Raw genomic sequence first — 23,007 nt, forward strand, 5'->3', positions numbered from 1 at the left:
CACGAACTTTATGCCCTGGACTCCTAGTAAACTCATGATTAAAAGACTTAAATGTAAGTCATAAAACAATAAAAATCATAAAAGAAACCATAGGCAGCAAAATCTTAGATATTCCACATAGCAGAATTTTTGCCAAAACATCAGCTAGACCCTAAAACAAGAGAAACAAAGGAAGAATAAACAAATTGGACTACATCAAAATAAAAACCATTTGCACAGCAAAAGAAACAATCAACAAAATGCAAAGGGACCCCACTGTGTGGGAGATCATATTTGCCAATGATACATCTGATAAGCGGTTAATTTCCAAAAAAATATAAAGAACTCATACAATTTAACAAAAGGAAGACAAACAATCCAATTTAAAAATGGGCAGAGAGGACATACAGATAGCCAAGAGACATATGAAAAAAGCTCAAAGTCAGTAATCATCAGAGAGATGCAAATTAAAATGACATTGAGGTATCGCATCACAGTTGCTAGAAGGGCTACCAACAGGAAATCAATAAATGACAGTGCTGGTGAGGATGTGGAGAAAAGAGAACCCTAGCACAATGCTGGGAGTAATGCAGACTGGTGCAGCCATTATGTAAAGCAGTATGGAATTTCCTCAGAAAATTAAAAATGGAACTTCCATTTCAACAAGTGATCCCACCTCTAGGAATACATCCTAAGAATCCGAAGCACCAATCAGAAATAATATATACATCCCTATGTACATAGCGGAACAATTTACAATAGCTAAGATCTGAAAACATCCCAATTGCCCATCAGTAGATAAGTGGATAAAAAAGCTGTGATACATTTAAACCATGGAATACTACATAGCAATAAAAAACAAGGATCTATTATCCTTTGAGACAGCATGGAGGGACCTGGAGTGTATTATGCTAAGTGAAATAAGACAGAGAAAGACAAGTATCACATGATCTCACTTATATTTGTAATCTAATGAACAAAATTAACTGAGGAACAAAATAGATACAGAGACATGGAAGCATGGAAGAGACTGACAAATCTCAGAAGGAAGGGAGTAGGATGTTGGGGGCAAGAAGAGATTGACCAAAGAATTTATATGCATACTAGAGGCCTGGTGCATGGATTAGAGCACCGGTGGGGTCCCTCGGCCTGGCCTGTGAGGATTTGTCTGAAACTGGCTCTCCAACATCCCCCGAGGGGTCACGAATTACAAGAGGGTAGTTCTTGGGTGACACACCCTGGTATTGGGCTTCCTCCTCTGTGGTTCTGGATATGACACCTGAGAACCACAGCTGCCAAGTCACCCCAGCTTAACAGATCCTGTGTTGAGCATCTGTCCCCTGGTGGTTATTGTGTGTCATAGCTACCAGTCAGAGCATCTGCCCACTGGTGTTCATTGTGCATCATAGCTACATGTCGGATGGTTGAAAGATCAGACGTTCACTTGGGCTTTTATATATATATATAGAGAGAGAGAGAGATGCAAAACCTATGGACACAGAAATAGTGTGTGAAGGCCTGGGGTGGGCGGGAGCAGGGTGGAAGGGGGGTCAATTGGGAAAAAATGGGGGACATCTGTATTACTTTCAACAATAAAGATAATTTTTTAAGAGTAAGAATAAAGTAAATGTGCTTTACACCCAGTTCAGTCCTGATTCCATTATACCACAAAGCTCTAGAATAATCCTTATTTTGAAGTTCTTGAATAAAGCTAATAGTTTGTTATTCTCAACTTCCTAATATGTAATTAAAGGAACCATTTATTTGTTGATACAATATTTGAGAGCCAATTATATACTAAACAATAGGATTGGTATCCAACAGTGAAGAAGACAGTTTGAATCAAGGAAAGAGATTATGTAGATAGTGTGTTTACAGGATGATACTGTAATCTATGGGAAGTGACCACTAGACTTTTTCTGGTCAGGGTAACTCCCTAATCCTACCAGATATAAGTGGGCTAAAAGCCTGAAGAATTAGGAGATGTTAATCAGGGAAACTGTTTATGTGGGAGAAGATAACATGGTGGGAAAGTTAAATACTCAAAGAGGCAGAAATAATGATTTGGAGTGAGCAGTGGGATTGAATTAATTCTCAACATACTAGTAGGTCAGTACGGAGACAAGAATATGAAGAGTGGTGGTGAAGAATAAGATAGTAGAAGGAAGCTGCATGTATTCATGTCTTTTTCTGTGTTGGGGGCATTCAGTCATCCATGAAGGTTGGCTGGGATTGTGGGATGGAGGAAGGAAGAAAAGGCAGAGTTAGGACCATTATGAAAGGGATTGGAATGTACATAAGAGAGCCTTAAAATATTGTTAAAACAACACCAGATACAGCTTCCTTCATCTGAAATAACTTTGCACATATAAAGCACTACATTAATACTATGATGGCAAAATTGGGAAGAGACATGTTAAATGTTGAAATCAGAGATCCCTCAGAACACTTTTTTCTAACTGGCTAAACATTTGGAAAGTGAAGTAATATTTGTAAGAAATATAGTTTTACTATTTAAAAAATAGTATGTTTTCATCGTTGTTTATAATTATATTATTGCTTATAGCAATATATATTACCAAAAATATATACTACACCTATGAAACACTAACTTCAGAATACTATATACTTTTCTTTGGGAGAAAACAAAAACAAAAAGCATATATTTTATGGATTTGATATGCTATTAAGAGTTCTACTAATGGGGAATCCCAACATGGCAGCCAAAAGGATGGTAGTGAGGGAGAGAGTGTGAGTGAGTAAAGGAGTGAGAGGGGAGTGTGTGGATGTGTGTGGTGTGTGTGTGGGTGAGTGAGGGACAGTTAGATCTCACAGGAGTCCTGAAGACCGGCGGATCAGACTCTCCTGGACAGAAAGCCCCTGCTACTGTCACTGGCACTTTCAGGCCAGGCATGGCTCTGGCATGGAGCCCACACCATCTTGAAGGGGGGAAAATCAGAGGCCAAGAAAGCAACCATTCCAACATCCAGACTGGCCTCGGACACCACCCACCAGCCATAATTCATAAGGGACCACCACCACCATACCCTGCAGTGAGTGGAGTGCTACCTCACTGCAGGCTCCCAGACATCCCCAGTGAGTGCAGGCCAGTGAGACCTCCTGTGCATCCCCACCCAGGTTCCAGGAACCCATGCTCCAGGACCCCACACTACAGGGCTATGCACACCAGGAGACCCCATGCCCCTCCCCCGCAGGCCCCACAACTGTGCTGACCGTGTGAGCCAGATTCACCCAATGACTCATCCAGGCCCAAGAACCACACTGCAAGTGTGCACCAGAGGGATACAGGGCTCTATCCTGCCATAGGACCTGGGTCAAGCAATGCAGTTCATGCCAGCGGGCTCTGGGACCTCATACGGAGTTACACACCAGAGGAATTGTGCATGCACCACCTCTGACCCCAAGCATCTGAAGCAGACAATTGAGGGACCAGATCCATGTAAGTATGACTCAGAGCAGAGACAATAAAGGTGTGAGACTCAAGGCAGACTCAGTCTCTGGGTTAAGGATTCCCAGACCTTTAGACTGCTATGGTTTTCAACTTCTCAGACCTCAAACAGGTTTCCCAGGGCCAGAAAGACAGCAACTCCCATTACATCAAAACAAATACAAAGAGACAACAAAAAATGGGGAGACAAGGAAACAATCCCCAAAGGAAAGAAAAGGAGAAATCACCAGAAAAGAAACTAAATGAAATGGAGGCAAGCAATTTGTCAGAGAAAGAATTCAGATTAATGTTATAAGAAGGCTCAAACATCTGGATGAGAAATTCACCATGTGTAAGAATCAAGAGGAAGTTAAGAATGACATAGTTGCAATAATAAACAAAATGGAAGGTTTCAACAATAGTCTAGAAGAAGCTGAGGAACAAATCAATGAGTTAGAAGACAGAGTAGGGAAAAAAAAACACCCAATCTGAACAGCAATTGAAAAACAAAGTTAAAAAGCAGAGAGAGAGTTTAAGGGAACTTTGGGGCAACATGAAATGAGGCGACATCCACATAATAGAAATGCCAGAAGGAGAAGAAGCTGAGCAAGGAATAGAAAACCTATTTGAAGATATAATGACAGAAAACTTCCCTTACTTTGGGAAGAAAAAAAATCACACAAACACAGAGAGTCCCAAAAAAAGATGAATCCAAAAAGACCCACACCAAGACACATCGTAATTACAATGGCAAATGTTAATGACAAAGAAAGAATCTTAAGGGCTGCAAGAGAGACAGAAAGTTACCCACAAGGGATCTCCCATTAGACTATCAAATGATTTCTCAAAAGAAACATATCAGGCCAGAAGGGAATGGAATGAAATATACAAAGTAATTAAAAGCAAGGGACTGAACCCAAGAATACTCTATCCAGCAAGGCTATCATTCAAAATTGAAGGTGAAATCAGGAGCTTCACAGACAAATACAGGCTGTGTACATCAATGCAAGAAATGCTAAAGGGATTGATGTAAGAAAAAAGAATAGAGAAAGAATGAGAAACTCAGACATAAAGAATAAAAATTGCAACAAACAAGTACCTACAAATAATAACTTTAAATGTAAATGGATTAAATGCTCCAATAAAAAGACATCTGGTGGCTGAATGGATAAGAAAATATGACTCATATATGTGCTGTCTACAAAAGACCCACCTCAGAACAAAGGACTCACACAGACTTAAAGTGAAGGGATGGAAAAATATTGAAAAACTGAACTGAAGAAAAAAAAAAAAAAAAAAAAAGCTGGGGTAGAAATACTTATATCTGACAAAATAGTCCTCAAAGTGAAGGCCATAACAAGAGATAAGGAAGGCCACTTCATGATACTAAAGGAATTGATACAACAAGAGAATATAACTGGTAAATATATATGCACCCAATATAGGAGCAACAAAATACATAAAAGAACAACATCAAAAACAAAACAAAAAATCTTCTAGAAGATATCAAGGAAGAGATCAACACCAATATAATCATAGTAGGGGACTTTAATACCCCATTGACATCACTGGATAAATCTTCTAGACAAAAATCAACAAGGAAACAGCAATCCTAACTGACTCACTAGATCAAATGAAAATAATTGATATCTTCAGAACTTTTCACCCTAAAACTACGGAATATACATTCTTCTCAAGTGCACATGGAACATTTTCAAAGACACCACACATTAGGACACAGGCTAAGTCTACAAATTCAAGAAGACTGAAATAATATCAAGCATATTCTCAGATCATAATGGCATAAATTTAGAAATCAAGTATAATAAAAATAATAAAAAATCAAACACATAAAAGCTAAATAGCATGTTATTAGATAATAAATGAGTTAAGAAAGAGATCAAAGAATAAATGGGAAACAAAAAAGCCCTGGAAACAAATGACAATGAAAACACTACAATCCAAAATATATGGGACACAGTGAGAGCAATAATACAATTTATTTTTCTGAATTCTGTACAGTGTCTAGGATATTTGCTGCAAATAATGCTATATATCAACTGATGACAGATGACCCTGTGCAATGGCTACTTTCTAGAAGCCACACTGTTAAGTTCTGATTTTTCAAATGATTCAATTATTTCTGTGCTTTAAAAAATGAAATATGACTTAATTAGTAGATAGGTTGAACTGAAATCACTATTGGCCTGTTAAATTTTCATCAATATCACTAATCAAAGGGAATGTCAAATGTTATCTTAGAGGCCTAGATCTTTTGAAACTTTCAAATGAAAAGAGGAGTTGAGCAATATATTATATTCATTTTGGGGTCAATATCTTAGGCATTGACTATTTCATGGACCAAAATTTATTTCATCTTATACTTGAAATTGCCAATTATTTGAAAGTTTAAAAATGAGCCCTGAACAGAGAAATAGATATGTTTCATAAATTTCCAATCAAACAAACAAAAAACAGTCAACCAAATAACCCACAATAATAGTTATAAGCCTAGGTTGTTCTTGACTATTTAATAACTCTATATTTGGACAAATTGTTCATTGCACAATAATAGTGCTATGCTCTTCTTTTATGACATTTAGTTTACTCTTCCTTGGTACTATTTTTGTTGACAAAACCTTGAAGTTTGTGCACATGCTATGGTGTATAACCCAGTACCATACTCATAGTAAGTCCTTTGAAGTATTTTTAAAACTTGCTTGAAGAATGTAAGAGAATTACTAGGCATTTCAGATTTATATCTATGGTTGCATTGTCTGAATATAAACCTATGACATTTTATTATTTGAATCAGTAGGGTTGAACCAGAAAAACAGAATCAGCAGGAGATACTTATTAACATATTTGTAACATGGACTTGGTTTACATGATTGTTGGGGCCCAGCAGTCATGTCCCAAGTCCACAAGGTAGGCTCTCAGAAAGAGCAGCTAGAACTCTGGGCCATGTCCTCAAGCTTCAGTCCAGGAACTGACTTTCTTCTTCACAGAAGCCTCGGCTTTATTAGCTCACTGAATCTGCCCATCCCCTTTATCCAGGATAACTCCTCTTACTTAAAGTGAATTTATTATGAAATTAATACTATCTACAAAACATTTCATAGAAATGCCTAGTGTAGTGTTTGATTGAATTACTGGGCACTACAGCCTAGCCAAGTGGATACATAAAACTATCACACTAGTATGTTTATGGGAACTAAAATACGTGTGTCTTGCATGATACTAAAAAATGTGAGGTAATTGGAAAATATTATATATATACTAATATAATTTATAGCTCAACTATGAAAGTGAGGCTGGAAAAGATACTATCCAAATCCCCTCTCAGCTCAACATAATAAACAGCAAGAATTACCCAAACAGGAAAATCAAGATTTATCTCCCATATTACAGAGTGACTGGCTAGAAAGAAGGTTGTGATTCATAATGGTGATAACAGTTTCAAGGACTCTTGGAATGAAACATTCTTGTAGATATATTAACAGTTCCTAAAGTTTTATTGATAAAATATCAAACCCTTAAAATATAGGAAAACACAGAATTTATGTGGAGTGGATGTTTTCAACCATATCCTTATGAAAAATGTCTGATTTTGCTCTATTTTAATAATAAACATTCAATCGTCTGTGAAGTCATCAATATTTTCATGAGTGTAATCTTGATCAATTGGAAAACTTGAAAAAGAGTGGAAGAGGAAGAGGATGAAGAAGGGGAAGGGGAAAGGATAAAGAAGAAGCAGAGAAGGAGGAAGAGAAAACTTCTTGTAGAAAATTAGCAAATTGCCTTAAAGATTCTGTCTTTCTGCTTCACAGTTTTACTCTTTTATTTCTGTTAGTTTAATATTTAGGATGTGTTTAGTTTGTTTCAAGCACAATTCACTGGGCCAGATTATCTGTAGCTTCTATCTACACAAAGCCAAAGTTAAAAGGGAGAGTTGAAAGCAAACTAGACAATTGCTTATAATGAGAATTTCTAAACTACTTCCCCACCCCCTATTTTGCCTCAACTCAGGGCCTGTGGAGTAGAACATGGATACATAGGTCAATGTATTGACTATTACTATCTGACTTATTTATTCTGCCTTACTCAAGACTTTATGGACATGTCTGATGTTTTAATGGTGACATTTTCTTTAGTCTAAACAATGAGTAAAATTTTTAAAATATTATTTCATGCTATAAAAATGTGATGATATGAATACTCAGGTATGGTAGTTTATCATATACTTCTAATCATAGAAAATTAGAGAAAAATAATAATTTTTTACTAATTACATAGGAACTTATTTTCTTCTTGATATATCCACTGTTATACCCAGGTTTAACCTGAGTCCTAATGGGTTTTTTCAACTGGCTTTTTTGCTCTCCTGCAAACTGCCAATAGAGTGCTCTTTAAAAAGTATTACGTTAATAGTTCTTGGTCTCCATTTAAAACTCTCCTAGGCTTTCCTTTATAATCAAAGGCCACTATTGTTAACAAAATAAAATACAACATGACTTCACATGATCTGGTTGGTGCCATTCTCACCAGTCCCATTTCAGGCCCTTTATCTCTGTCCATATTAGTGTGTAGTTTCCTCCCTAGGTTTTGTACATATTATTAATTTGTCTAAATAGGCCTGTTCTGCTACATGCATTCTGATTTCCTTGCAAACACCTAACACCTAGTTAATTATTTTTTACTCATCTTTCTGACCTCAACTCAAAAAGCATTTCTTTAGGAAAGCTTTTTTTTTTTTTTTACTTTAACTCGGATTAGGGCAGGCCAGTCTTTCTTTTTATAATCTTTCAGAGCACCTTGAACTTTCTTTTACAGGATTTAACAAGTTGTAAAACGAATTGAGGAGTTACTTGTCTTCCCTGCTAAAACATGAGCGCTGTGAGTTAAGACCTTTTGTCCTGTGTCTGCTCTATCTCCACAATATTTGTCTTGCACATGTGAGCATTCCATTCGTATTAGTTTAATGAATAAATTAATGAAAAGGTTTTGAACCAGACAACTCTAATTTCAGACTCCAGTTCTACCCGTTTGTGACATTTTATCTTTATTTGCATGTATTTTTCCTTGTGAGCTTCATTTTAATTATCTGTAAAATGAGGGCAATGATATTTTCCTCAGGCAGGTTCTGTGTGTTGAACATAATATGGGTGATGTGCTTTACATGTAGTGGGTACTTGGTAAACATCAGTTCTCATAAAAAACAAAGTTTTGTGCTCGCTTCGGCAGCACATATACTAAAATTGGAAAGATACAGAGAAGATTAGCATGGCCAAAAAAAAAAAAAATGTTAATTTCATCATTATCTTAGACCATAGCCACCTTAAGCCCCACTACTCAACATGTGGTCAGCAGCTGCCCAGTCAGTGGGGCTCAGTGGTGGAGCATTGACCTATGAACCAAGAGGTCACCAGTTTGATTCCCGGTTTGATGCCCAGGTTGTAGGCTCAATCCCCAGTAGGGAGTGTGCAGGAGGCAGCCTATTGATGTTTCTCTCTCTCTCTTTCTGAAAAAGTCAATACAAACATATTAATTTTTTTAAGTGTGGTCAACAGTCCCCAGGAGGTTGTTGGACATGCAGGGTCTCCAGGCCCAGCCCAGACCAACTGAGTCAGCATATGATTTTGAATAAGAATACTAGCTGGCGCTCTCATTTACATTTGAGAACCACCATATCTAGATTTCACTGATTGCAATTATTTTACACTAGAGACCTGGTGTATGAAATTCATGCAAGGGTGCAGTCCCTAGGCCAGGCCAGTGATCAAAGCACGAGTGTCTGGCGTGGAAGGGCAGGTACCAGCTGATGTCTGGGCCCTGGGCAGCACCTGGGCCCTTGGGTCCCCATGCGCCCCGCCCCCCTCTGCCTGAGTCACAGCACCCAAGTCCCTAGGTAGAGATATGGTGAGCACTGCTGGATGATGCGAGCTGGGGTGCAGTGTGGGCCTCTGGGCAACCCAGCGGCACCACACAGAAGATGGTGGGAAGTGCCCTCTCTCCCAGCTGGCCAGCCTCCCAGACTGGCTCCTGCGTGAACCCACAGGGAGCCTGACCAGCCGCTGCAGTCCCAGTGGCTGTGGCCCGGCTCACCCGGAAGAAGTTGCTCAGTGCTTCCTGGGGGAGGGTAGCAGGGGGAGTTAAAGCAAGCTCAGCGTGTCAGGAGCCAAGAGTTGGTCAAAGGTTTAACTCTGACCTTGGCCCACTTCCTCTTGCCTGAGGACAAAGCATTCCTTCTGTAGCCTCCCTTCAACCGCCACACCCTTTATCTATAGTCAGCACCCTTTACGACTTTAGCTGATTATCTAAGTCCACATGACCCATTCAGCCCCCACCCCTCCTAGGCATCTCCCCTTATAGAAACCACATATAAGGAACACTGTAAGAATAAAATTTCGAGGCTTGATCAGAAACCCTTTTGTCTTGCCTTCATTCTTCTTCGTCCCTTGTCTGTCTCTCATTCTCTTAGGTGCGCCGCCTCAGTACCCTCGTTAGAAGACCCCGCTGGCCGGGGCATCAGCGGACACCTGGCATTCTCACTGCACCTCCGTCCCTGTTACCCCTGCCCCCAGGTAACCAGTGAAAGGTAGCAGCCCCCCACCCGGATACCGCAGGCGGTTGGTCATTGCCACCAACCCCCAGTTCCCTGTCCCAGCCTGCGGCCCAACCATGATCAGGCAATCAGGGCCTGCTAGCCGCTAGTTGCTGTCTGCAGGGTGATTGGCGGGGCAATCAGGATCCCACTCGCACCTGCCTTGGCCTGGTGCCGCCAGCTCACCTGCTCCACCATCCTGCTATGGTTTCACTGTCATCAGGGCCTATCAGGGCTGGCACTGCCTCCACTGCCACCCACTGCCAGCACTGTGTTGCTGATGCCCACCATGTTTTGTGCCGACCCCTGGTGGTCAGCGCACATCATAGCAAATGGTTGAACTTCCAGTTGAATTCCAGTCGAGGGGACAATTTGAACATTAGGCTTTTATTATATATAAGACTAGAGGCCTGGTGCATAAAATTCGTGCATGGGGTTGGGTGACCCCCCAGTCCAGCCTGCACCCTCTTGTAATCTGGGACCCCTTGGGTAGGGTCCCTAGGTTTGGCCCATGATCAGGCTTATTGGGGTTTTCCTTCCCCCAGCTGCCGGCAGCTGGCCCCACCCCCACTACTGCCACTGCTTGCCATCTGTGTGGCACTGCCCCCCTCCTCCCCTACCACCAGTTGCCTCCCTCTGTGGGAGAAAGGCATAGGGTATGATGATTTGGGTGGCCTGGGCCTCCCTCTACAGGGAGATCATGGGGCGATGGAGGGGCCCCCCAACCACTTGCATCACACCTGCCTTGGTTGGTCTGGTGCCAGTGCATGTCATAGTGCGGTTGTCTGGAAAGTTGTCTGGATGGTCATTCTGCTGTTTGGTCGTTCGGTCAATTTGCATATTATGCTTTTGTTATTGTAGGTTATTTTGAGAAACACCTAAAATGTTTTGTCATCTGACTTATTTTTATTAAATGGAAGGTGGCTGAGAGTTCTTCCATTATTAAGTCTTACTTTGTCTTTGACCTGCCATTCTTTATTTTAAAAGTACCTGTGCTTGAAACTGATCTGTTGTGCCGTGGCCAAGTAACTTGGCATCCGGTAGCTCGCTTCCTGGTTGAGGAACATTAATTTTCTAAGAAATATTTGCACTTATCTTTCTTTGAAAGAAGTGGAAGCCTTTTACTTCAATGTGTCTGTAAAAGTGATGTCAAGCAACACAGCCCAAGCAAATTTCATCACTAGCTAAGCTCCTTGTGGGATGAGAGCCCAAATTAATAGTGTAGGTAACACAATTACGGCTTAACAAATTGTATCCAACTTTCCCTGAGAAGATATTAGAGAGATTTCATTGCTGTGATAGGAACAGTATTGTGAAAGAATGATACCTAAGTCTCTGGAGATTAAAGAAGATTGGCAGAGAAATGTATTAGTGTGTAGAAATGGGCCCATTTTTCTTATTATTTAACTGTGTCATATAGTAATTCGTTTCCTGTTTTTATCTCAAAGGTATTGGCTTGTGTCTCCTCTTGCTTAGCATCGCTGCTGGGCTGAACCAAGAACTAAAGTCCCTTGGAAGCTAATGGGAGCTCTGTGCTTTATTTAGCCCTACAGGATTTGTTCAGGAAAGCAAGAAGCAGGGCCTGTATTATACTGGCGTTCGTGCAATCATAGGGGGAAACAACTGTGAGTCACAAGGATGGCTTTTATAGCAGTGGAGATATTTGCCGTTTCAAGTCGGCCTAATTTTTATTTCTTTATTAGTCATTTACTCAGTGCTAGCCATCTATTCTTAGAATTTTAATGTCTACCTTAATTGAAAGAGCATTGGATAAATAGCCAGGCGACATACATTGTAATCCCAACCCTGGTACTTACTAGTGGTGCATCCTTGAGGAAACTGTCTTACCTCTTAGAGCTTTAGGGAAACCATTTATTTAGATAATCTCTAAAGTTCTTTCCAGATGAAAGTTTTATGAGTCAATATATGAATTAAAAAGGAACTCCTTTTAAAAGTAAGAAAATTTATCAAAAGAATGCCAAAAAATATCAAGAGAAGGTTAAAATTGGCATTTAGAAAGTCCAATAACTAGTTATGTATGAAATTGTCTGTGTGTGCTTACATGTGTTCATGGAGAGAGTCTATGGCTTTTACTGGATTCATTTCTTTAATTGTTTAAAATATTACATATGTCTCCTTTTCCCCCCATCAACCCCTCCCTGGCCACTCCCATCCCCCAGCCAAGCCCCCACTGCTCCAGTGTCCGTGCCCATTGGTTTTGTTAATATACATGCATACAAGTCCTTTGGTTGATCTCTTGCATCCTTCCCCAACCCTCCCCTGCCTTCCCTCTGAGGTTTGATAGTCTGTTCTGTGTTTCTCTGTCTCTGGATCTATTTTTGTCCATCAGTTTATGTTGTTCATTATATTCCACAAATGAAAGAGATCATGTGATATTTATCTTTCTCTGACTGGCTTATTTCGCTTAGTATAATGCTCTCCAGGTCCATCCATGCTGTTGCAAATGGTAAAAGTCCCTTCTTTTTTTATAGCAGCGTAGTATTCCATTGGGTAGATGGATTCATATTTTATATTTATTTTCTGTTAATCCTCACCTGAGGATATTTTTCCATTGATTTTTAGAGAGAGTAGAAGATAGAGGGAAATATAGAGAGAAACATCAATGTGAGAGAAACATATTGATTGGTTGTCTCCTGCGTGAGCCTGGACCAGGGCCGGGGCCAGGGAGGAGCCGGCAACTGAGGTACGTGCCCTTGACCAGAATCGAACTGGGGACGCTTTGGTCCTCAGGCCAATGCTCCATTCCCTGAGCCAAACTGGCTAGTGCTCTCTGGCTTCCTGAATGGGTCTGTGACCCAAAACTGTAGGAAGAATGTCATAGGAGCACAAGTTAAGAGTTGAGTGCATATTTGAAAGGAAATTTAACATAGCTGTCATAGATAAAAATTGTTATTTCTTAAATAGAATTTTTAACAAATATTTATAAATTTTAATAATAATTAAGTTCTGATAACAGCACAAACATACATGCAACACACACACACACACACACACACACACACACACACACACACACCTGGGATAATTTATTCTGTGCTCGGCTAATCCTCTGAATTGAAAAAAATGCAACCAATTATAAACCAACTTAAACTGGTAAAAATACTACTTCAGAAGCAACTAAGCAGTCATGGAAAATTAGAGAAATGTTAAAAAAACAATCAGCTTGTATAAGAGAACCCATGTAAGTTTTAAAGGATAGTACTGCCATTCTGGAAAAGAGTAATTTCAAAGGTGTAATTTTATATAACTGAAGGATCTTGACACTGCTTTAGATTTATTACTTTTATATTCTTCCAAAATTGAATTCTATCAAATCCCATACATATTCTTGAAGAAAATGTGATTTACCACAGCAAAATCTCTTTCGCTTACCCTATCATTTGAGAGCGAATATCTGACTGCAAACATGCCCATGCAAGTTAATTTGCTTTTCATATGCCTTTCCAGAGGCTATTATCTGAGATCAAATTTAGCTCTGTGAATAATTTTTGAGCCACATCATTATGTGAAGGTGTTAGGCACATTTAAAATAATTTTTTTGCAAGTAAAGTGACACTAGCATTGTATAAAATTCTGTCTTTCTAGGCTCGTTGTTTTAATCTATATTTTACTGGGGTGATAAGTAGAGAGATTTTGTGCTTTCAGCAAACACTGCCTTGTGGTTTTATTTTTAAAACTGCATCTTAAATCAAGATGGACCAGATGGAAGCTTTGTCGTTTAAAAGAGCAGCTATAATTCAGGGAAGAAACTAAAACCATCGTCCCCACAAAGAATTTAAGAATCTTCCATGAAATCGCCGAAACCGGTTTGGCTCAGTGGATAGAGTGTCGGTCTGTGGACTGAAAGGTCCCAGGTTCAATTCCGGTCAAGGGCATGTACATTGGTTGCGGGCACATCCCCGGTAGGGGGTGTGTGCAGGAGGCAGCTGGTTGATGTTTCTCTCTCATCGATGTTTCTAGCTCTCTATCCCTCTCCCTTCCTCTCTGTAAAAAATCAATAAAATAGATTTAAAAAAAAAAAAGAATCTTCCATGAAATCTAGATTATCTTCTTAGTAATTTTCTGATTACATTTATATATTTTCTTTGTAAAATAAAACAGTAGTTTTTACATATCTGCTTTCCATCTTTCTTTCTTTCCTGTAATATAAAAGCAAACCATCACTCTCTTCACCTAATGATTATTCTAATCTATCTGTTGTGGGATAGATTTTAATGGTGACTAAAGATTATAAATTTTGTCCCAGTTTTCCAACGAGTTTTACAACAGGGGAGATGGTTTGCTAACTCCCAGAAAACCGTGAATATGACTATTCTCTCTGGGAGAAACATCACTGCTTAGGGGTGGGACTCCACAGCCAAATGTTTTGGAACCAGGAAATGGACCCTCTTTTTCAAGGACACCTTTCATTATTCAGAGATGAGTGTACATAAGCCCAGCCAGCCTCTGAGGAACAGAAATAGAACCCCACCATCTATACTGATAAAAGGGTAATATGCTAATTAGACCAGACATGTTCTGGACATCCTTCCTGCCAAAGCTAGGCCTGGGCGAAGCCGCCAACAGTCCTGGGAGAAGCTGCCCAAGGTCCCGGTTACTTGTGGCTGTGGCCTGCCAGGGCTAAGCCATCAGGGTCCTGGGTGCCTGTGCCTGGCCCAGGCCGAGCCGCCCAGGGTCCCAGGTGCCTGCGGCTGGTCAGAGGGAGGGAAGCCTGTGTCCTAGGTGCAGGGACTGAGGCAGAAGCAGTTAGGGGCGATCAGGTTGGCAGGCAGAGGGGTTAGGGGCATCAGGCAGGCAGGCAAGTGGTTAGGAGCCAGCAGTCCCGGATTGCAAGGGGGATGTCTGACTGTTGGTTTAGGTCCGATCCCTGCGGGGTCCCGGAGGAGAGGGTGCAGGCTGGGCGGAGGAACCTCACCCCCACCCCCTGTGCATGAATTTCATGCACCGGGCCTCTAGTTCTATATAATAAAAGGGTAATATGCAAATTGACTCTAACAGAGGAATGACTGGTCACTATGATTCTCATTTACCACCAGGGGGCAGATGCTCAATGCAGGAGCTGCCTACTGGTGGTCAGTGTGCTTCCACAGTGCGTTCAGCCAGAAGCTGGCTCATGGCTGGCTAGTACAGTGGTGTTGGCGGGAGCCTCTCCTGCCTCTGCAACAGCACTAAGGATGTCCAACTAACATCTTAGGCCTGCTCCCCGTGGACATCCCCCGAGGGGCCCGGGCTGCCAGAGGGATGTCTGCCAGCTTAGGCCCAATTCCGCTAGGGAGTAGGCCTAATTCGTCAGTCGGACATCCCCCGAGGGGTCCCGGACTGCAAGAGGGTGCAGGCTGGACTGAGGGACACCCTGAGTGCCCGAATTTTTGTGCACTAAACCTCTAGTTATCTAATAACTAGCAGCCCATTTGCACGAAGATTTGTGCAGTAGACCTTCATTCACCTGGCTGCCTGCACCAGTTTTCTGCCTGCACCAGGGACCCAGGCCTTGGCTGTGGCCACCGCCTTCTGCCTTCTTTCAGGGTCGGGGCTTGGCCCCGGGCGGCAGCCTTGGGCTTGGCTGCACCCCAGCCTCCCGGCTACAGATCTTAGGAGCTGACCCCCAGTGGTTGCCTGCGATCTGTGCAGGCTCCCCGCTGGTGCCCAAGGCCGCACCCCAGCGTCCCTGCAACGGTTTGCTGGTGGGCGTGGCTGGTGGGCGTGGCTGGTGGGTGTAGCGAAGGTATGGTCAATTTGCATATTACTCTATTATTAGGTAGGATACTTATTGAAGTAAACTTTATCCCATTCTTTTACTCAGTATCTCAGCTGACTCAGGTTTATAGCCTACTCATATTTTTTTTGTGGGGACAAAGAAGACAATTGGAATCTTTTCTTAGTTGGTTCAATTTAGAAGTTAAATTTGCTGATAATTTTTGCTGTGCTGATAATGAATGTTGCCCATCCTGGATAGTTATCTATAAGTAAATAAAGTTGTATGCTATATGCTAATGTGATCCAAAAGAACATAATGCCAGAGCCTGAAACAGTTTGGTGAAATGCCTACTGAGAGAAATGTATGCTGCTGTAAGAAACATGCCCAAATTAAAATACATCTAATATACTTTTATATGTTAAATAATATCCTCTTTCAAGAATATTCTTCTGACCCTAGCTGGTTTGGCTCAGTGCATAGAGCATTGGACTGCAGACTGAAGGCTCCTGGGTTTGATTCTGATCAAGGACACATGCCTGGGTTGAGGGCTCTATCTCCAGTAGGGGGCATGCAGGAGGCAGCTGATCAATGATTCTCTCTCATCATTGACGTTTCTATCTCTCTCTTCCCTCTCCCTTCCTCTCTAGAAATCAATAAAAATATATTTTAAAAAAAGAATATTCTTCTGTCTAAAAATTTATTTAACTAACTATTTTATTAAAGAGTTTGATGCCTATTTTATCAGCTAAAGAATTATAATGGATTTAAAAAGGATTAGATCCAATTTTCTGGATACTTTTGGGAACAAAATAAAATATTGAGGATCTTGCAGTCATTGAGTTTATAGCTTTAAGTTCCTCTCTCTCTCTCTCTCTGTCTCCCTCTCTCTCTCTCTCTCTCTCTCTATGTGTGTGTGTGTGTGTGTGTGTGTGTGTGTGTGCTTTGTTATTTTATTGTTTGTTGTTGAGAATGATGGGGTTAGGGGTCAAGGCCAGAAAATAGGCACCACACAAATAATGAAAAGAAAAGCATTATGAGTGCAGTAGGAGACAAACACAGAAAGTCCTTTTGGGTTATTCCTCTCTTCTGTAACTGTTACCTGTCTTCTTTGCTGACTGAATTCTACTCAATTGTCAGGTCTCAGGGTAAATATCACTTTCTCAGTAAAGCCTACTGTTGCTAGTCCTATCATGGACTTCATGTACCTTCTGCTTTTATTTCATAGCCACTAACACATTAGTATTCCTATCATTATTTGTATGTTATTGTATCTCTTTTATTTCACCAGATAGTAAGTTCCAGAAGAGCATAAACCTAGCCTATTTTATCCTCCACCACATCTGAGTGCCTCATACTATGTCTAACAAATAGTAATAATATTAAAAACCTAACATGTTACATACTGTGTGTTGGACACTTGTTATATATTCAAACTTACTTCCTAACACCCCAAATCTCTTTGAGGCAAGTGCCATAATATATCTCATTTTACAGCTGGAGAATCTGAGGTAAATGAAACTTAAATAACTTCTACAAGCTTCTATAGCTGCTAAGGAGCTAAGACTCTATGTCTAGCCTGAGTTTGTGTTCTTTTTTTAAAATATATTTTTATTAATTTTTTTACAGAGAGGAAGGGAGAGGGATAGAGAGTCAGAAACATCCATCAGCTGCCTCCTGCACACCTGCCACTAGGGATGTGCCTGCAACCAAAGTACATACCCTTGACTGGAATCGAACCTGGGACCATTTAGTCCACAGGCCGACACTCTATCCACTGAGCCAAACCGGTCAGGGCCTGAGTTTGTGTCCGTAAGCATTTTGTTATGCTCCCTTTATAATCACTCTTTATTGAATGAATGAATGAATTAGGCAAACTAATATCAGAGTGCCTAGCCTAGTTTAATTGTCATGAATGGCCTTTTGAAGAAGCGAGAGATTATAACAGGGAATGAATACGCTATATACCTATGTAAAGCTAACCATATTAATCTTAGTAAATTTAAACCCAGCTTGTTATTCTAACCTGATTTTTCTCTCAAAACTAGAGTTTACATGTTTAAAAAAATTAGTACACTTCACAATCCAGCAATTTCAGTTTCCATGTGAACCTAAGGAGCAGCCTGACCTTCAAGAACCCGGCTAACACAGACTGTCCAGACACAGAAATCCACTGATAAAAAACAACAACAGATGGTTGACTCTAGGGCTCTGACCAGGAAAACCCATCTTGGGACTAGCAAGGACTCTGCTGCGTGTCCACAGGTCCTCCCCTGACCTCCTTGTTCTGCTTTCCTTCTCCCTCCTTTTCCTTCATCTGCACGCAGATCTTAAGATGGGTTTTTGAGGACTTAAAGTCCCCCATTTGCTCAATATGCCAGCACTCAAATAAAACTCTTTCCTTTTACCAGCACCTGTCTCCTGAGTTTGGCATTCTTGCAGCAGGCAGCAGAATCCTTATTTTGGTTAACAGGTGAGATGAACCCTGAAGGGAAGTGGAATTTAGCTCAAGAGATATGGGGTAGGAAGCTGAGGAAGGAGGGTGGAGGGACAGCAAAGTATGTTCCAGGTAAAACAAACCTAATGGATGAAATTTTAGAGAAGGGTGATTACAGATATTTCCATAAACGAGTACAGACACTTAGAAAAGTGTGGACATTCATTTGATCTGGCATGTGTGCCAGGTGTGAAAGACAGCTTGCTAAAATGTGAGGCTATTAACCCAAGCAGGGACTAAATCCTGGAAGGCTTTATAAATAGTTTAAAGGTGAGTTTATGGAATTTGACTGAATGGCTTTGAAGAGAGGAGTAATCCAATCCAATGTGCATTTTGAGAAAATTGCTGTCTGTAGAAAAGTATTTAAAGAGAACAAGATCAAAAGTGGAATGGGGAAGCTGTTGTCATACCTTAGATGAAAGATTTGGTGGCCTGAACTAGCATCGTGCAGAGAATTGTTTGGATATTAGTTATAGTTAGAACTTAGACACAAGACAATTTGGTGACTGGATATGGGCGCTGAAAGAAAATGTTAAATGCTCCCAGTTATTCAAATAAGAAGCTGGAGCAGGATGTGGGATTTTAAAGATCAGTGCAAAGTTTGAAACCCATTGTGGTATTCCAGGGACTGTGATCATTAACAGTGGACTATATTTTTCTTGAGCTTAAAAGAGATGTCTTTGCTGAAAAATATAAATTTGGGATAGATTAATTAGTAACTGAAACTATTGGAGTCAAAGGCAAGAGCAAAGAATGGCTAGAACAGATGGTCCAGAACTTGTCTAAGTGAACTACAGATTTGTTAGTATTCCTTAGTCTCAGGTTCCTCTGCTATAAAATGTCAATAAATAGAATGTAGTCCATGGTGCTGAAGTTAGGCTGTTAAGAAACAACTATGTAAACCTCTGGCATGTGGGGAATACTCAATCAAATTTAGGATTTTTTCTTAATTTTGCTTCTATATATTTAATGATTCTCTTTTTCATGTAATATAAGAAATGAAAAATAACATCTAAGAGATTTTGAAATCTAAGATAATGAATAAAGGATTAGTTGTGTCTAACCAACTATTTAATGTATTTATTGGATTCAAAAAATGTTTTTATTGATTGCAGAGAGAGGAAGAGGGAGAGAAAGATAGAAACATCAATGATGAGAGAGAAACATTGATCTGCTGCCTCCTGCATGCCCCCTGCTGGGGATCACTCTGGTAAGCCAGGAGTCACCCTGACCAGGAATAGAACTATGACCTCCTGAGTTCATGGATCGAAGCTCAACCACTAAGCAACACCAGCCAGGCTTTATTGGGTTTTTAATTTAACTGATTATATATATTTTATTTCTAAAATTCTACTTAATTATTTTTCAAATTAACACTTATTTATTTTTTCTTATTTTTTTTATTTTCCTCTTATCATTATAATCATATTTATTGTTGACTACCCATCAGAGAGTGGATATTAAACTTCAAATTATTATGATTGTAGTTGGTAGGAAAAAAGACAGGGTTTTACTTCCTAATTAAAAAGAGATTCTTATTCAAACACCCAAAATGAGAGACTAAAATTTAAAACAAAAAAGCACTATAAATTTAAGGCTAAATTTTCTTTCCACTAGTTTTGTTTTTCATACCTAAAATGTATGCCTTTTCCTTGTTTGGCAATGATATAAGAATTTAAATCTACATATTCTATGATTAAAGAGACAAAGTTCATGTAGTAACAGAAAGGAAGTTACATTTCCTGATCATAAGAGTTAAGATCAAGAGATGCAAGAAAGGACTCTAGAAGAGGTATTTCTTTTATATATATATATCTTTTGACTAGATTCTTTATAATAATATCTTTAAGTGAGCTATTGAATATAAGGCTTAAAATTAAATTTAGATAACTACAAATATACAATTGGGGGCTGGTTATTTAGCATGATCTATGTTTTTTATAAGGATCCAATGAGCAATTTGGTCAATATATATATATATAAACTTCTCTCCCCACAAAATTTGTGTGGAAAAAGGCAGCATCATTACTGCACTGATAATTTTTCTACACACACACACACACACACACACACACACACACTAATCTACTGCTTCCTAATTCATTCTAAAGATTTACTTTATGCTAACTCACACCCAAGAGTTTTATCAGTAGCTAAAGTTAAAATTTTACAGACATTTTGGTTGTAATTCATATGCTTCTTGGTTTAGTAAAAGTGTTCATCATTTTAAAGTGTCTGAGCAAAATGGAAAATTATTACATAATTTTTCTTTTAGGAGCCTCTCTTCAGTTCATTGGACACCTATAGCTTCATCCTTCTATGCCCATTTAAGAGCAGTCCTGAAACAGTCCCACATAAATTCACACCAAGTGGGAAAATGTCAAGTACGTTTAATTTTATGTTTGACAATTGATAGACAGTTTCCTTCATTCAATTTCCTCATTTCATTTCATTAGATGTGAAGGCCTGTCATAGATTAATATGAAAAGATCTATTAAGTAGAGCAGCTTTGAGATTTTGTAATAAAGATACATTTGTGCTTCTAAATTCTCTGTTCCCTTTGAGTCACCAGGTGATTATTTCATAGTCCATCACAGTACTCCTCTAGCTCTCAGTGTTTTAGAGATTCTACTGGCATTCCTCAAATGATTCTGAATCTGTCTTGTTACCCACTCCGTACGCGATTTATCTTGTCCACTAGATTGTTCCAGAGATCAGCACTTTTCTGTCTTTAAGCAGCTCACAATCTTGCCAAGTAAGACTTATATGCAACCAATTTTCATAGAATATAGCTATGTTAGTGACATAAAAATACGCTTTGGTATCATGGAGGATAAATTGTTGACTTGACCAAGGACATGGGCTATCTATATTTTATGGACATCATTTGAACTGGACATTGAGAAAGAATAGAAGGATGTGCAAGATTATCAAAGAAACAGTTCAAATTGAATTTGTGAAATAAGCAAAGGCACACATTTTGGGGTAGGAGGTAAGTGGCGTGGTGTATTTAGACTTTAAAACACAGAACATAAAATGAGAGGAGCAGCAGCAAGTAATTAAAGTGAGCCAGTCTTAAGCAATTGAATGAAATGCTAAGAAGTTGAAGAGAAACTAAGAATGTTTCTCAGAAGTAATGCAAGGAGGGTTTCCTTGTTCAAGTGTATATTGTAGAAAATTAAAGTTGGTAGCAGAAATTGTATTACAAGTGTTTAAGTTAGATGGTCTTAAGCTTTAGGGCATCCAAGAGTCATGTGGTAAACATATTAAAATGAAGTTGCTAGATCTTACTCTGTGGAGTGCGGCTCAGAAACCTATATTTTCAATACTCACCCAAGGTGAAGCATTCAGGAGATGCTGTTGGAGGCAGCTTACAGACCATACATTGACAAAAAGTAGAGTAAGGCATTGTGTACAAAGTAAGTAAGAGCAGTAAGAGTAGAAAAATTATCCAAGAAGTTGGAGAATGGTTGAATATGAACTCAGATTCGTATTTTGTAGGTTTGTATCCTGGTTCTGTCACTCGCTTCTCTAGGGTTTTGGGGAAATCATTCTGCACTTCAGTGTCTCCACTGGGAGGACAGGAGCAATCATAGCATCTAGCTTGAAGATTTTATGAGGCTTATGAAATTGTTAGATGTAAAGTGCTTTGACTAATTCCTAGGTCAAAGTAAGCGTTCAGTACATTTCAGAAATTATTATTGTTGCTGACATTATTATTTGAGGAAACAGTAGACTAAAGAAAATATTATTTTGAAATATGAAGAGGCTCCGTCTAGAGGATAAAGAAAAGATGCATAGTGCAAAAATCCACTTTTGATTGTGGATCTCAGAGTTTGACGGATAGATGGAATAAAGCACACAGGTGGTGTACACCTTGCTGAGAGAGAGACATGGATGCATTGCAGACGCAGAAGCAAAGAGAGGAAGATTTAGAATCCAAAATGTATTCTTATTTTCCAAATCTTTGTATACTAAAGTCCTAGAAACAAATGAGAACATTTTCTATAGAATTAACCTCCACTTTCATTGTGATAATAAAAGAGATAATAATTTTCCCTTGCAGGTGTTTTAAGTTTTTTCCTCTTTCATTATTGTAAGACTCTCAATTTCAATAGACATTTTCTCATATTTCATTGAGAAGATCAAGAGGAATCTGAATTCTATGCGCACTTTCTCAAATTTTATGCATTCTCTTGCAGTATCTGGATTTTTATGGATTCTATCTACTCTTACTCTGTCATGATGGGATTTGTCTCTCTTCTCAACTAAGTTCAATCCCTTTTTCTTAGTCTTGATCCCCGCCCCTTTCCATCTCCTTTCACAGACACCTTGCTCCATAAATTTCTCACACTTGATAAATATCATGGCTACAGGTCTATTTAATATTCTATGAGATGTAAGATGTGGTTGAAGACATTATGTATTGTGCAATTGTAAGGGTGCCGTTCACAGAGAATATGATGTGAATAGTGTCCCTTAGTGTTTTGCACTAGAAAATCTGCAGAAAGGAATGCAACTTCCCTGTAAACACTCCTACATAAACCACTGACAAACTCATAGCCAGCCTTCTAATCTTACTCTTTGATTTGAAATAAACCCCACTACACCTTCCCTTCCCTAAAGTTAATTCCAGTCGTACCATTCTCCTACTCTAAAGTTTTCAATGGCTCTCACATATCTTATTGAAGGAAGCACCAACTCTTTAATGTTATAATAAAGATCTTTGTCAAAATGTCCCCAACTTCTATTTGAGCCACAAA

General features: G+C 39.5%; 1 pseudogene; it reads left to right on the top strand.

Annotated features, from left to right (window-relative positions):
* The first annotated feature begins 8,655 nt into the window (after positions 1-8,655).
* Positions 8,656-8,751, top strand: LOC129151359 (U6 spliceosomal RNA; annotated as a pseudogene).
* The last annotated feature ends 14,256 nt before the right edge of the window (positions 8,752-23,007 follow it).

Source organism: Eptesicus fuscus, chromosome 13 (genome assembly GCF_027574615.1).
Source record: "Eptesicus fuscus isolate TK198812 chromosome 13, DD_ASM_mEF_20220401, whole genome shotgun sequence".
Classification (NCBI taxonomy): Eukaryota; Metazoa; Chordata; class Mammalia; order Chiroptera; family Vespertilionidae; genus Eptesicus; species Eptesicus fuscus.